This window comes from Sinohyriopsis cumingii, unplaced genomic scaffold (assembly GCF_028554795.1).
Source record: "Sinohyriopsis cumingii isolate HCF-2022 unplaced genomic scaffold, ASM2855479v2 utg000043l, whole genome shotgun sequence".
Classification (NCBI taxonomy): domain Eukaryota; kingdom Metazoa; phylum Mollusca; class Bivalvia; order Unionida; family Unionidae; genus Sinohyriopsis; species Sinohyriopsis cumingii.
The window spans coordinates 276,367-291,762 of NW_028315864.1; the positions used below are offsets into that span (position 1 = coordinate 276,367).

Sequence of the window (15,396 nt, forward strand, 5' to 3'; positions counted from 1 at the left end):
GACCAGCTTTTGTCCACTACGGAGCCTCATACTAAACAAAATCCCTGTGCCCAGCAAGTGGCTTACGGCGTCATGTAGATCTACAGTATAATTCGGCAAACAATATATAACAAATGACAAGGGGAATGGGACAACAGTAAAAATAAAAAGAATGGAGGCTTTAAAACCTGTATAAACAAATGAGAAGAAAAAAAAACGTCAGCGCGGACATAATGGTAAACCAATACAGTATTACACCAAAGTGATAACAAGATTAAGACGTAGAAAAACACTCATTTAGCCAGCAGCCTTGGTAGGTTCCTACCTAGGATCAGCTTAGCAGGCATTAACTGTGCACATTGTCCCGTTCCAGAAACGCCAAATGTTATAAATGAATGTCCGTAATACAACGAAGAGAAAAATACTCCAGGGCAAATAGAAGTGTACTATGCACAGAGTAAAGTGCACGAGTACGGTGATTACTTAAGAGGTATGTGGTGCGTACCTAACCAGTCGCGCACGGACAATTGGTCCTACGCGACTTCAAGGTTAGTCAGTCAGTTTGGCTGCACGATAACAATATTGAACGCTATAACCAAAATAGTGTTGAAGCGTTGTCGTCGGCAGATGAAAGATGCGTACCAAAGGGCGGGGTGGTCGTCACACAGTCCGTACCTTGGTGGACTGGCGAATGTAAACTGGTAATAAAGTGGAAAAGGCCCTACATAGATTTACGCATTCAAAACAATCCCAAGATTTCCTTGTTTACGAAGTAAAAGAAAGGATAGCCAAAAATGTAATTTTCACCTCGACACAGAACTCGTGGAATGAATTATGCTTGTCACTAAACCAAACGGCAAACGAAAAACATGTATTGGCTAAAGTTAAGACAATTAAGGGAAAACTAACTTCTCGACTCCACAACTCCTCAGATTGACAAAATATACAAAAACGCTGAATAAAAGCTTCGTATTTTGCCCGTATACGCAGTAATTACAACCATCCAACTAAAATTCCAAAATAACCGGACAAAACTGGAACAAGAATATCCTCACTTGTTCAGACAAGGGAAACCATACACACCTGTTAAATATTGATTTCACTATACTTGAATGCAGAAAAGTGCTCAGCCAGAAAATAATTACCACCTCGCCCGGGATGAACGGGAAGATACATTGATATGAAACCGAAAGGAAATTCCCAGGAAAAAAATGAGCTGGCTATTTTAAATCTGCTGAATGTGATCTTGAGATCGGTAGAAACGACATCAAGTTCGTTACGAGCGATTAGCATCCTATCTCTAAACCCGGAAAGGATCGAGCAGATGTAAGTCGTACAGACTAATCTCCATTACAACAGTTATTTTAGTAAGATTATGGAGGATTAACAACATACTAAATCACGCCAAGACAGCAAATATTTGTTATCGCAGAAACTACGGGTTAACAGGTCGTGTACACATTAGATAACCAATTTCTTAACTCGTCGGAAAATTAAAACCAGATTGGGTGATCAACTCTCGGACGTACACGAGCTCGAAACTCGCAGGGCATTGTGAAATCGGTGAAAAGCCAGGGAATAATTCAGGTACTCTAGCAGTCTTTAAAGAACACTTGAGCCATATAAGGTGGTCCTAAGCCCAGACCATCAACCCAACCCAAATCCCGAACAAGGTGGCATCCCTTGATTCAGCAAAAGCAACTTAGCCGTATTGCCCGTTAATCTGATTTCAAAATATAATAGAGCAAAAGGCGGTCCAAAGTCCAGACGATAAGGGCCCACCGCACAATGCGGTAAATGATTATCAAAGTCCTTAAAGTACAAAACGTAAGCATTGGCACCACTTGATTCGCAATACAAAATTGAGCCAATGTGAATTAGAGATTTTAAGATGGTCAGTAACCCACACCATCAGGCTCAGCCACATACGGTGCCGCTGATTGGACGCACTCGCACAAAGATGCAGCAGCTTACAAATTTAGGAAGTTCCTGAAACATCAATCCTGGCATGATTCGATACACAAAATAACACTCTCTGCCATATTAAAAAATATAAAAAGCAAGGCAATGTAAGTACATAGTTCGTTTTTCCAAAATGCAATATCCAGGTGTAAGACGACACCATATAATTTTAGGAAAATGTAAAACATCTTCAACCCTGAATCAATAGGAGCCACCCAACGATACTGAGCACGACTCTACTGCTCCTTCCTCTTCATTTATTCTTCATGACATGCTCAATTAAAAAAGTGTGCAATGCACATAATAAAGAGTTAAGCGGGTGCGTCGCACCACTTCGAATAATAAGTATAAGGTACGCTGTGAGTACTGTAATCAAACGTACATGCCTAAAAGTCGTCCGCGTTGAAAATAAAAGATCGTCGTCATCATCATCATCATCATCATCATCATCATCGCTATCATCATCAGTCGTGATATCCATTGTTAAAACGTCACATTCAGGAGACTGAGAAACCAACATTTGAGCAACAGGCTAAGCGAAACCTTTGTGCACTTGGAGATTGTGCAGCATGTCCTAGGCCAAATGCGAGATATGGAACAAGATCTCAATATGAAAGCGTTCAAAACGGGAATGAGCCGTTCCATTATAGCTAAATAGTTAGCACTATTTTTTCTCGGGGAAGATGCAGAGGAAATTAAACGAAAATTGGCAGAGGATAAGAAACCTAGAGGTCCATAAAATGTATTCCTTCAATGTCAACAGCAACAGCATCAGAGGCATGAATCTCTCATTCCACCAAGAAAGGCTGTGAACATTGCGGTTAAACAGTCCTCACTTTTTCTTTCGAGTCTCCGTTAATCATTGGGGTGGGAAGAAATGGAGTAGATGTGCTCCCTCTGATGCCCGACCTGAGAGTTGTGGCCACTGAGGAATAGCACCAGCAGAAACCAAACGGTCCTTTTCATGGCCAACTAAATCTCTAGAACATAGAGATATTAATCATATTGGCCAAACAATGGTGTGTTTGTGTATGAGTAGTGAAGGGGAACGATTCAAGGACAAAGGGACTTCTATGTTAAATTTGGGTGTTTGACCTTTGGGGACAATGGCAATTTAACATGGGAAATTTAACATGGGTGTTTCCATTGTCCCAAGATATTCCTAATCATCCATATAATTTTAGGGGGCCCTGAGTGGCCGAGTGGTCTAAAGCGCTCTCCGTTACGGATCACTGCCATCTCACCTCTGTCTCTGGGTATGTGAGAAAGCTTGCCAGTAGCTTCTCGTGGGTCGGTGGCTCTTTCCCGGGTTCTTCCTACACCATTAATACTGGCCGCCATGTATAGCCTATCGTGTGCTGAATAATGGCGTTAAACCACACAACACCAACACCATATAATTTTATCATTATCCCTAGATAGCCCCATTCATGGGTGACGTCACGGTATAGGACACTGGCAACAATGTCGAATGTGGCTGACCTCAATCGGGCGAAACAGTGTGGCAATGGGTTGACCTGAATACGCGCTACTGTAGAGACACATAGAGAAGTAGACATAGCCACGTGTTTAGAGACAGGGTTAGAGGCACGGTTAGAGACACAGACAGAGACATAGACATATAAAAGACACACACACAAGCACACATACACATACACGCAAACGTTAAATGTGCACACATACACCAACATAAGTGCACACATACACACAAACACATACACATACACACAAACGGATGCACGCACGCAAACACACACGCATACGTGCGCACACATACATATACAAACACACATACACAAAATCGACTTAAACATTTGTAGGCAAGAGAGAATATATATATTTTCGAGGCAATGAAGCACAATGGAGTGGCTCTGAAAGGGCGTCTGGCTATTTTGTTTTTGTTAATACCATCCAGTTAACATAGAGGGCATTGCACATATCTTATCCTCTTCGTCAAACTTCGTCTGACCTCTGGGCCGTAGATTAAGACTCTTCAGACAGCCTTGCCTCTCCACATAGATCCTTCGTTTCCAAAGGGCTGTATTTGTGATCAGAGTAATTACCCATGATGATTTGACATACATATAATAGTCCCGGTTGAGCAGAATCGACAATAGGAGGGTAGACGATTTTACGTTAGTCCACATCTTGTGACGAGAACAGGTGAATAGAATGAAGTGAACCTCGGTTATGTATAGTGGAAGAGCGGATCGAAAAGGATCGAGTTATTTCACCAACCCTAACACACATTCCAAAATTCAGTACAGTGCGGAGTTTGTCTTCCAATCCGAAGAGAGCTGCCTGTGAAGTCAAATTCCCTATATAGGTGCGCTAGCGTCTGTGCGCAGTTAATCAATGCGACAGATTTAGAACATGACAGAAATTAAGATGACGATGAATTGGAGTACACCGGCTGTGGAGACGAGGAGTGATGGCATGGCAGCGGCTACTGAAGCAACCACAATCGTACTTCCGGAAGAGAACGATTTTAATTGGGATTTAGCGGATTTTCTCTCTTCGTCGAAAGAATTTGTTCCTGTACCAGAACCATCGATGCTTTCTCATTCCCTACCACACGTCAAGAATGTTAAACAGAGACAGAAAGAAGAATTGGAGAACTTTCTGAAACAGCAGAAAGAAGCAGAACAAGCCGTTCTCATTCAACAGCAACAGAGAGAAGAAGAAGAGGCAAGAAACGACAGGAAGAAGAAGAAGCAGAGAAGAAACAAGGTCCAGGAGAAAAGGAGGACGGTGAAAGGCAAACGGTGACGGTATTCCTAGACATTTTGGCAGAGTTAAGGAGTCTGAAACAAATGTATCAGACTTATCTAATACGACCAAAAGAAAAAGACCTTCCCGAGCCAAACAGTCCAATCCGTTTACACTCCCACTACGCTTGGGATACCAACGCTAGTGACTTCCACCAAATCATCGACAGTATCAGGTCAAGAAGTAGGCCTTGGTCGTGGCAAAGGGATGAGGTATTTAAATCTCATTACTTCCCGTTCCTTAGTGTGTTTGCTTTTTTTACATAAAAACAATGGTTCTTTTCAGGGCCACTTACCTTTCTAGCAAAGAGACTACTCCATCTTTGACAAAATCCAATAAAACTCAAATCTCTTTTTTCACCATGATGGACGTGCTTGAGTGAGTCAGTTCATAATAAAAATCAAAACCAAGAGACACTTACGTTTTTCTTTCTGGTATATTCTCTGGTAAACATTTACAATCTAATGTAACAACACAACACTTTAAAAAGTTTACATTTCTTCACTGTCACGGGTTGTTCTTCTTCACCACTTTCGTCTCGTCCTCTTGTTTTCTCTTTCTGAACGTGTCTGGGTTCTTTCTTTTCGGAGGATACTCTCTTCCTCCTGCTTCTGTTGTTTCTTAGGGCAATCTGAAGACCAATGTTCTTTCTCTTTGTATCTTGACCATTGGCTCTTTTAACACTTGTCTTACTTTGACGTTGTGGACATTCGTGAGACCAATGCCCTTTCTTCTTATAGATATAGCAAGTATCTTGACTTTTATCTCGAAAGAAGAGGGATTAGTCAGTCGGCATATCTGAAGAAAACCTTTGTATGACACCTCGCAAAGCTCTGATTAGAAGTTCGATCTGTGTTGACTCTTCCATCTTTCTGGTAGGATTGATAGTGAAATGAATACTTTGAGGGAAGACACTGATCCTTTATGAAGGGAGGATACTGACCTTACCCTGATATATTGGGGACCATGTCGTTTAAAATATTGTCATCTGACCTTTTGAAATCAAGATGAAACGATCGCATCATTTCGTGAATAAAGAAGAAGAAAGTAAGAGGCAGAAACGTGACACATCGCCTCGCACAGTAGCTGAAGTCAAATCCAGGACAAACGCACCTTGACAGGAACGTGGGTCAGCGTGAAGTTGTTTAAAGCTCTGGACCTGGGATGCCAGTTTTTAAAAGTGTACGAAATGTACCACTTTCCCAAGACAGAACAGTACCACAAGGGCGACGAAACTCAGAAAGGCATTTTAGCGGACTATGTGGATGCCTTTTGAAACTGAAACAAGAAGCCAGTGGCTCTCCTTCCTGGTGCCACGCTCCCAAAGACCAAGAGAAATTCAAAGAGAAATAATTTGAGCAAGAAAGTATCACTTTAGATCACATCGAGAAAAACGAAGGTCGACGATCGTTTACCAAAGTGATGTTGAATTGATTGTGTGGCAAAATGGCAAAGCGACCTTGCTTACCAAAAATGGAGTATTTGACAGAACCTTTCCGCTATTTCCAGATGATTCACGACAAAACAAATAAATGAAACATGTGGACGGCCTTCGTAAGAACTTCATCTTAGTCAGTTACGAAGAAGAACTTGACTTTGTACAGGCTGACTCATTTGGAAATGTCATCATTACGGCCTACGTGACAGCCCATGCTCGCTTAAAATTATACGAGGTGTTACACCAGTTAGGAGATCGTTTGATGTATTTTGACAAGGACAGTGGCATCTACATCGATGACCCTGATCATTGTCACCCTGACATCGAAGGAAACCGTTTAGGAGCCTGGACGGACAAGCACACCGACGACAAGATTCTAAGTTTTGCTAGGGGCGGTCCTAAAAAATACGGCTACGAATAACGTAACCCTCAAGAAGTGCACACCGAGTGCAAACTGAAAGGATTGACTCTCAATTATCGCAGCAGTCAAGGGGTGAACATACGAGCCTCACAGGATTGTACATTTAGCCACACATCAAATCTTCAGTCAACCTTTGGAAAAACTATATCAAATATGCACCAGAAGGAAGTGCGGCTTCCCAACCACTTCATTTTACCTTACCGACACGTTGATATTGGTCAGCATATAAAAAGGTTAAACGACCAATACTGATAGTTCATTGTGACTACCATTACCAAGCAAGAAAGATGAATCCTAACAAATACTCACCATTCAAGTTCGGTGATTCTCAAGTGGAGTGCGATGCTGTGCCTTGCGATTGCAGGGATGCCGTACGCTGTGACCTCACTGAGTCAGCAGGACATTATGAGCATTTTCTGTGACTACTATAATACTTACCATGGAAAGTGATGATGTACGTGTCAAATCTGATGGATGCGAAAGCGATTCCACTCGTTACAGTACACATCATCACTTTACTGGGTTTTATCCTCAACGTCATAGTACTGTACAAATACCACCGTACGGATGTCATCCATGCTTGAGCAAACTATTTAATGTATTACCACTTCTTCATCGAAATGCACCTGTGGAAGAAGAATATTCGTTACATGTGTCTGGATATTGCAACTTGGAAAGTCGATTCCAAACGTTCAAAGGAAAGTGACCTAAATATCTGGAAGGACCTTCCCCCGAAGCATTAGACAGAGCCAGATTTATATACTTGGGCGAAGGTGATAAAGTCGAGTGCTTCAGCTGCGGTGTGTCACTTCACTTGAAAGACACGGCTTACCTGGAAATTAATTAATGGTTTCCGCACTGTCACTACCTACTTTAGTGGGACGAACTCAGTTTTCTCTTGCTGGATACTTTTACATGAGAACAGTTGTGGTTTGCCTGTGGAGTTGATGAATAATTGCATCCTTTACGTCACCGATGTTGGAAGCACTGGGACCAGAATACTATAAGAGGACGGATTCATGTGAAAGCGTTCCAATGGTCAGACATTGATCAACTGACCGAGGACAAGACGATTTGGGTTGCTATTTATCCTACTTCTTACAAGCTAGCCATACTACACAGAATTCCAACAGAAGAGTTAGTGGATTACCAAACTCTGTTACACGAACAAATCTTGGTTCAAGATGAAACTTCTGTGTGGCGTGTGGTAAGTGAGTTAATGGCTAAATCATTTTAGTATGGCACTGAAATAAAACCGCTTCTGTTCAAAACGTACAGGTATTACCTTCAACAAAAGCGGGTATAAAAACTTGCTACTATGCCACGAACTTTATCATTAATAATACAATGATTGCCATGGAAAGGAATCAATGACAGTATTCAGATTGTGGTTGATTACCAACGCCTATTACAAGAACTGTAACCATTGAATTCGGGTCGTTGTGTTGCGTGTCTTAGTGACTTCCTTTCGAGGATTTAGTTTACATGCAGATTCCTTGTGGGCTCTTTACGATCTGTACCTCACAATACCACCAAAAATATGAGGGTGGTACCTTTAAAAAAGCCTTGCGCCTTCATCTCGATACTTCTCTACCTCTACAGAAAAACAGATTCGTCAACTTTTAGTCAATGACGATGCTTACGAAGATGTGTGTGTGGTTTGTGATTTACACCCTCACTGGCCAGATGTACATGACTGGAAAAGTCATGGTGTCTAGGATGGATAAAAGAAGCGGCAAACTATGCTCAAGATTTGTGATCATAAATTCAAACGTTCAGTGAAAAAGTGACTATTTAGCCTGTGTTAACCACAGTGCCAGAAGAACCCAACACAGAGAAACACCACCCTATTCAGGACAGGACAGTCATTGACATGGGCATTCCCGAAAGACCATTTCGGCAGAACACCTGCGTGACTGTGCCAAGTGTAGAGACTCTAAGAACATTACAAGTTGTCCCTTAGACACCACTCCTTCGTCACAAAAACATGTTGTACAGTGACTTGTTTATATTCCACTTGGATCGTTTTGATCTGTATTTTATCGATGTACTTAAACATGCTTTCGTCTTTTGTGTTCCATTTTTTAAATGTTTTGAAATAAACGTGTCCTGAAAAAAGTATACAAACTCTTGACCCGTGTGTTTTCATTTCAAAAGTGACATTTCTTGGACTATGGCTACCTCTGCAGGCTCTGCTCCCTCTTCTTCCACTTTCAAAGTCATCGATGAAAACTATAGATTGTGCCAGTTGAGATCCCTTATATCTTCGCCATCCTTTTAACATGTTAATTGCTGGACCGAGCGGTTAAGGCAAAACCGAATTAGTCAAACATTTGAGCGAACATAAAAATCATTTGATCGATCGTCCACTTCAGCGTATCGTGTTGTGTTACAAAAAGTGGCAATCTGCGCACAGTCTCCTGCGAGAAAATCAAGGCGATTCCATCGTGTTTGTGGAAGGATTCCTGGTGAAGACGACGGGATAGTGTCTGACCCCAGTCAAACTCATCTGGTCATCTTCGACTACATGTTAGGAGAAGACGAAGAAGAAATTAAACTCTGGTTTACGCGCAAAGGGCATCACCGTAAGGACAGTGTCATTTACATCACCCAAACTTTGTTTCAAGAAAGTAAAGCCCATCGTACCATCAGTCTCAATACTCATTACATGGTCTTGTTTAAAAGCCCTAGAGATAAATCGCAAGTACAAGTGTTAAATAGACAGGAAAACCTTGGCTGACTCATGCATACGACGATGCCACTCAAATAACTCACGTCTATTCAATCGTGGATTTAAGACCCACTAACCCAATTTGTGCGATTTCGTCTGTTTCACCACTGGTGCCAAGACGGAGAGACTGTCGTTTACACTTCCCCGTCGACTTAACGAAAAAAATATCTATTTAAACCTCGGACATATTAGGGCTTTCTCACATATCGTCAACATGACGTCCCTTCAGTATCGTCTTCCCGTCAAATTAATTGGTGTCTTGTGCGGCATCAGTCGCGAAAAAATCCACAAATACGAGGTTGTCTTAGACGCCAGTCTGACATAAGTCTTCCGATGGTTTGCGCTGACAGCACGTCAATTACTGCAAGGTATCATTCACATCCCTCATCAAGCCAAACGCTTTTTTGAGAGAAACAAAGTAGCCTTGACGCAAATGGAAGTTCCTCGCATCGACACTGAAGCCAAAACAAATATCATTTTGGAACCTGGAGGTAGCGGTTTTTCAGGAGGTGTCATTATTCGTTCCCTCTTAAAATGAGAATCCGATGCCCCAAAAGTCATCCTCGAGAAAAAAAAAATCACTACCCGACCCAAACGGACCCAGAAGAGCAGACCACAGCCTCCGAACAAGAAACGTCCCCCAGAAAAAGAAAATTCCCCATAAAAAACCCCAGACAAAAAAGCTTCTACACGCAAGAGAGGCACTGCGGCCAGGAAGGAACCTTACATGCCTATGCCAGGACCTGCAGCTACGGTGACCGCGTCTCTAGTACTCTCAGATTCTTCCACTTCTCCGTTGCTGATGATGCCAGACAAACACAATTTGACACGTATCTTTCCTAATTTGGTGAAAAAATAGAAACCCGTTTCTCCAGGAACTTCTACTCCAGCTCTAAAAATGTACCTGCCCCAAAATCAAAGTCCATGAGAGATCGGGCATTTTAGAGAGTTCACAGGAATTATCCAACCAAGAACTGTCCCGAATTAGTCCGTTGCTAACTCCTCAACTTCCAGTGATGTCTGCCATGAAAATGATACGACGTACCGACAATCAGTGGCGACGCATTCCACTCTATAAATGACATGGGGTAAACAATGGGTGTCAGTGCTTTTGTGCTCGAAAATATACAAAGATGTCGTCTAAAACAAGTGCAAACAACCATCATCGTCCGAAAAAGGAAAAGGAAAAGGAAAAAGACAAAGACAGTCTCGTCGTTTGTCCCCTCATCCAATGAAACGCTTGGCCAAGCATCGACGTTTACCCTCCAAAAGACACCATTGTCCAACGAAAAAGAGGAACAAGCAAAAGGGAGGATTGTTTAACGATATAGAGAAAACGTCGTCACATTTTTGACGAAGAGATAGTCAACGAGTGCGTCCAAAAGACTAGTCACACACACGCACATACACACGCACAAACAACCAACTGTTCCAAAAATACTCCACCAAAATATAAGTATAAAGGGTGTGCCAAGTCATTCCTTTTCTAAAGCCAAATAAACGAAAAGGAAAGGACTACCTCCTCGCTTAGCCTAGCATTGGGACGTATTGTCCGTCCTGTTCAAAGCCTCTCCACCCATGTGAAAACAACTCATTCAAACCGCCTCCAAAGACGTCGTCTATACCGTGTGCGAATGTTGCCTGAATGTCTTGAAAAGAACGATACCTTTGTCTCAACATCAGAAATAATGCTTAGCCATGCATCGACACGTTCTTTGCCAAATGGTCCCAAAGCAAATATCCATCCATCAAAAGAAAAAATGTTAGTGCAACGCGGAGGATCTGGGCACACTTGCTTAAAGCCACATTTGCACCATTGATTACAGGAATCATGACGGGAGCTGTTTCACAAGGGATAAGTTAATCTATGTAGGATCAAGAAGAAAAAAGGAACTTCTGGGGTCAAAAGATCTCAGACCTGACCTTTGGAATCTGATGGAAGGACCAAAACTGACATTAGTGATTTACAAACGACGGATAGGATTCCATCGTTGGCAAGAACAACGGACCCCGCATTTACCTCCCTATCCTCATGTGACCAAGATGTCCCAGTTACAACACGAATTGCAATATCTTTGACGGATCGTAGCGATTTGTAAGAAACGGAAAAATCGCAATGGTACGGACAAGTGTTTCATCGACTTTAACTTTCACCAAAAAGCTTTAGACGAAACAGCTCGACCAACTCTGAAAGATTATAAGACCCTGATGAAAAGCCCATCCCCGCCACCGCCACCCCCAGTGACCAAGACAGACGCAGCCACGTGGATGCCTGATGAAGAAGAGGCAAGATAAGTCTTTCAAGCACCCTTGTTAACCCCTTCCCCAACACCACAACGAGAAGAATTCAAAGCTTGGGTTAAAAAGATGATGAAGTCGAAAAGAAAGAAGAGAAACCAGAAGTGAAAAAGAAAGCAAGACAAAAGTCATCCCATTACCACCACTAACACCACCACTACCTTCAATTTCTACTCCCGTGGCACGTCGGATACGTAAAGCCGGTTCCAAACCACCACCACCTCACCCCAACCAGAATAGCATCAGTGACATATAAAATAATTGCTTATGGAGAATGTGTTAGCCAACATTAAGTACGATCCATCCCAACCTGCCGGATACGGCGGAGTTCAGAAATTGTATCGTGCTGCCAAAACCTGACTCAAAAGTACCCATTACTTGAAGTGCAACGATGGTTACAAGAATAGGCCACATACACCTTACACATGTGCATTCGACGAAAATTTTTCAGACATCGCACCTAAGTGGATGGCATGGATCATCAATGGCAAGCCGATTTAGCCGATGTCTCTCAGTTGGCCACCATCAATCTTGGCTAAAAAAAATTGTTTTTTGTCATCGAAATCGAGCACTGAGAAAAGACAGATCTTGCCTCACCGTATACTTAGACAAAACTGTGAGGTCAAGCTTGACATGAGGACACCATTACCTCCACAACGTCAGCCACAGCCACAACCACTACCACCAGTACCAAAAGCCGCTGTCCCCCAGATGGAAACCTGGAGGAGTTGGAATAACAGCGGCAAAAGTGGGAGCCTCAGCGTCCCCCCCCCCCCCACAAGTAAGGAGGCAACAGCAACATCCACATGAAGGACGAAGGATCGTAAGGGAGAGACACTCCAGAATCCCAGAAACGAAAGATTGGGATCTGAAGCCACTCTAGCTGCCTCCGCATTCTCACCCACACAGACCAATTGGGAGAATGATAGGAATAGGAGATGTGTGTGTGGCCAGACCTGGGAGATGTCAGCATTGAACATGTGTATCTGAATTTTGTTTTTTTTTAAAACAGCCCTTCTCAGGGCTAACCAGATCTCTAGAAACGATAGGCTGATCAAGTTGCCAATCATATAAGTGTGTGTGTGTGTATGTGCGTACGTTTGTTTTTTCACTTAACAAAACACCCTTCTCTCTGTACAAAATAATATTTGTTACGCGTGAAAGTAGAGTAGTGCCGCTATAAACAATAACTCCTTTGCTGATGTGTTTTGTAAATAAAAACCTTCCTTCTCTACTATGTATTGATATAAAATATAGAGGGTTTTGTTAGTATTAGTGTATTATTTTGTATAAAAATTTATTTTCGGTTAACACTGTCATCACTGTGGTGTTGTTCGGTAGGTGATATTGATAGTTAGTGAGAAGGGATGTTTTCCTTCACGTATGCGCTTGAAAAATATAAAGTGAAGCGTTCGTCATTCGCGCTATTGAACACTGAATAACCAAGAAGATGGCAAGCATTCATTTGGACAAAATGAACAAGCTGCAGGAAGTGTTTGATGATATTGGGATGTGGAGAAAATGTTGGTGAGATTGAAAGATGGTTATTATAGTCACCACTGTCTCAAAATGAAGATAAATAATTTAAGGAAGGCCAACGAAAGGCTAAGGAAACGAATTAAACAAGAAAAGAAAAAAAGGAAACGAAGACAAAGAAGACAAAGAGAGAATGAGAAGATGGACTAAATAAATAATGAAAGGAAAACAAGTAGAAGAAAAACGAGATAGAGGTAAAGGAAAAAGAAGAGGTGAAGAAAGAGGAGAAGAAAGAGAAGAATTTTGTGTAGAAATAAGATGTTGGTGGAAAAGAAGACGAGAAGACAGAAATTAGAAGTCAAAGAAGAAATAACCCAAAAGCACATTTCAGGGCCATTCCATTGCCTCGAAAAGATGGCTATTCTCTCTTGCCTAAAAACTTTTAGTCGATCTTTTGTGTGATAGATTTATGTTCATAAATCCGACTCAAAAGTATCCAATACTTGAAGTGCAACGATGGTTACAAGAATAGGCACATACACCTTACACATGCCCATTCGATGTTCATAAATCTATGTATGTGTGTTTGTATATGTATGTATGTGTGCGTACGTACGTTTGTTTGAGTGTTTGTGCAGTTGTAGGTTTGTGTGTATGTGTGTGCTTGTGTGTGTGTGTGTTTTTATATGTCTATATCTCTATGTATCTAACCCTGTCTCTAACCACGTCTCTCTGTCTATGTCTCTATTTATCCCTACAGTAGCGCGTATTCACATCAAGCCCTTGCCACACTGTTCCGCCCGATTGAGGTCAGCCACTCGCAGCATTGTTGCAAGTGTCTAGTACCGAGACGTCACCCGTGATTGGGACTATCTAGGGACAAGGATAAAACTATGTAGATGATTGGGACTATCTAGGGACAATGAAAACACCCATGTCAAATTTTCAATGTTAAATTCCTACTGTTCCCAAAGGGCAAACGCCCAAATTTAACACAGAAGTCACATTGTCGCTGAATCGTCACCCTTCACTATTTGTATGTCTATGTTGTTACTACTTAAAACTTGAAAGCCCACTTTTTCTCTTATATGTGATGTCATGTTATATAAGGATACAGTACTATGTCTATAAATTAAATACTTCCTGCCGTTATATGTGATTGCATGTTTTTTGTTTATGTGAAAGTATGTGGATCAACACTTCCTGCCATTTTCTTTGGACTGTATGAGTGTGTGTTTGGACAGTAATAAAAAACTGGTTAAGGATGGTAAATAATGTGTGCGTTTGAAAAATAAATTAATTAATTTTTTTAAATCGGTGCTGGTCTGCATGCGCGATGTTCTGGATTATACACAAAAATTTAACATTATCATTCCCGTTAGGCCCCATAAACTTTTGCCCCGTTTTCCTTTCACAATTTTAAAATTACAATTCCCGTTTGTCACAATAAATAATTCCGTTTCAATAATATTATCATCACGTTAAACCTAAGGGCAAGTTTGACATAGGCTTTCCCCGTTTGTCTCCCAAGAGACTCTTCATTGAATGAAGACGGTGTAATGTTATTTCCATATGTCCCCAATGTCCACCTATAACTACTGTCTTCGAGTCAAAGTAAAAAACATACCCCATCCATTTGATCAAGCTACAGTGTCATAGCCTCGATAAGGAAGTAGGTGTGCTAAAAGAAAGAAAGAAAGAAAGAAAGAAAGAAAGAAAGAAAGAAAGGTAGGTAGGTAGGTAGGTACATAGATAGATAGATAGAAAGAAAGAAAGAAAGAAAGAAAGAAAGAAAGGTTCAGTTAGTTTCACACAGTAGCGCACCAGTTGAGTTCATCCATGATACCATTGTCCACATAAACTGCGTAGATTTAAGGTCACATAAAAACTTACCAAGAATTGAGACTAATTTCAGTGCGGAATATTGTCCACCAGATTATAAACTAATTTTCTGTGCACAAAGCGTTCATTCTGCGTAAGATCTTGTAGAAAACCTCACAATTTGCCACATTTGCACTGGAACAATAGATAAGGAAGAAGACATACAAAAATATATTACACCATTTTCTTTTCTGTATTGTACAAACTCATCGCAAGACAGTTAGCGCTACACTTAACACTTATTCTTCTGAAAAGGATAAGTACTGACTGAGTCCGAATAACCCCTTTATTTGGGTTTTTCCAGTCAAGCTAGGTTTCCCAGGTATGAAAGGCGAAACGATTGTCAACATGTATGCACCAGAACACACAAGGTTATTATTATATATATATATATATATATATATATATATATATATATATATATATATATATATATATATA

General features: G+C 41.3%; 1 protein-coding gene across 2 annotated transcripts in view; it reads right to left on the minus strand.

The window, feature by feature from the left end:
• LOC149774982 (uncharacterized) overlaps nucleotides 1–15,183 on the minus strand; it is a 51,878-nt gene extending 36,695 nt beyond the window's left edge. For both annotated transcript variants that reach the window (XM_089944566.1, XM_089944565.1), the window contains exon 1: nucleotides 14,968–15,183. The gene's annotated coding sequence lies outside the window, so the exon portion shown is untranslated. The remainder of the gene's footprint in view (nucleotides 1–14,967) is intronic.
• Between the last annotated feature and the right edge of the window lie 213 nt (nucleotides 15,184–15,396).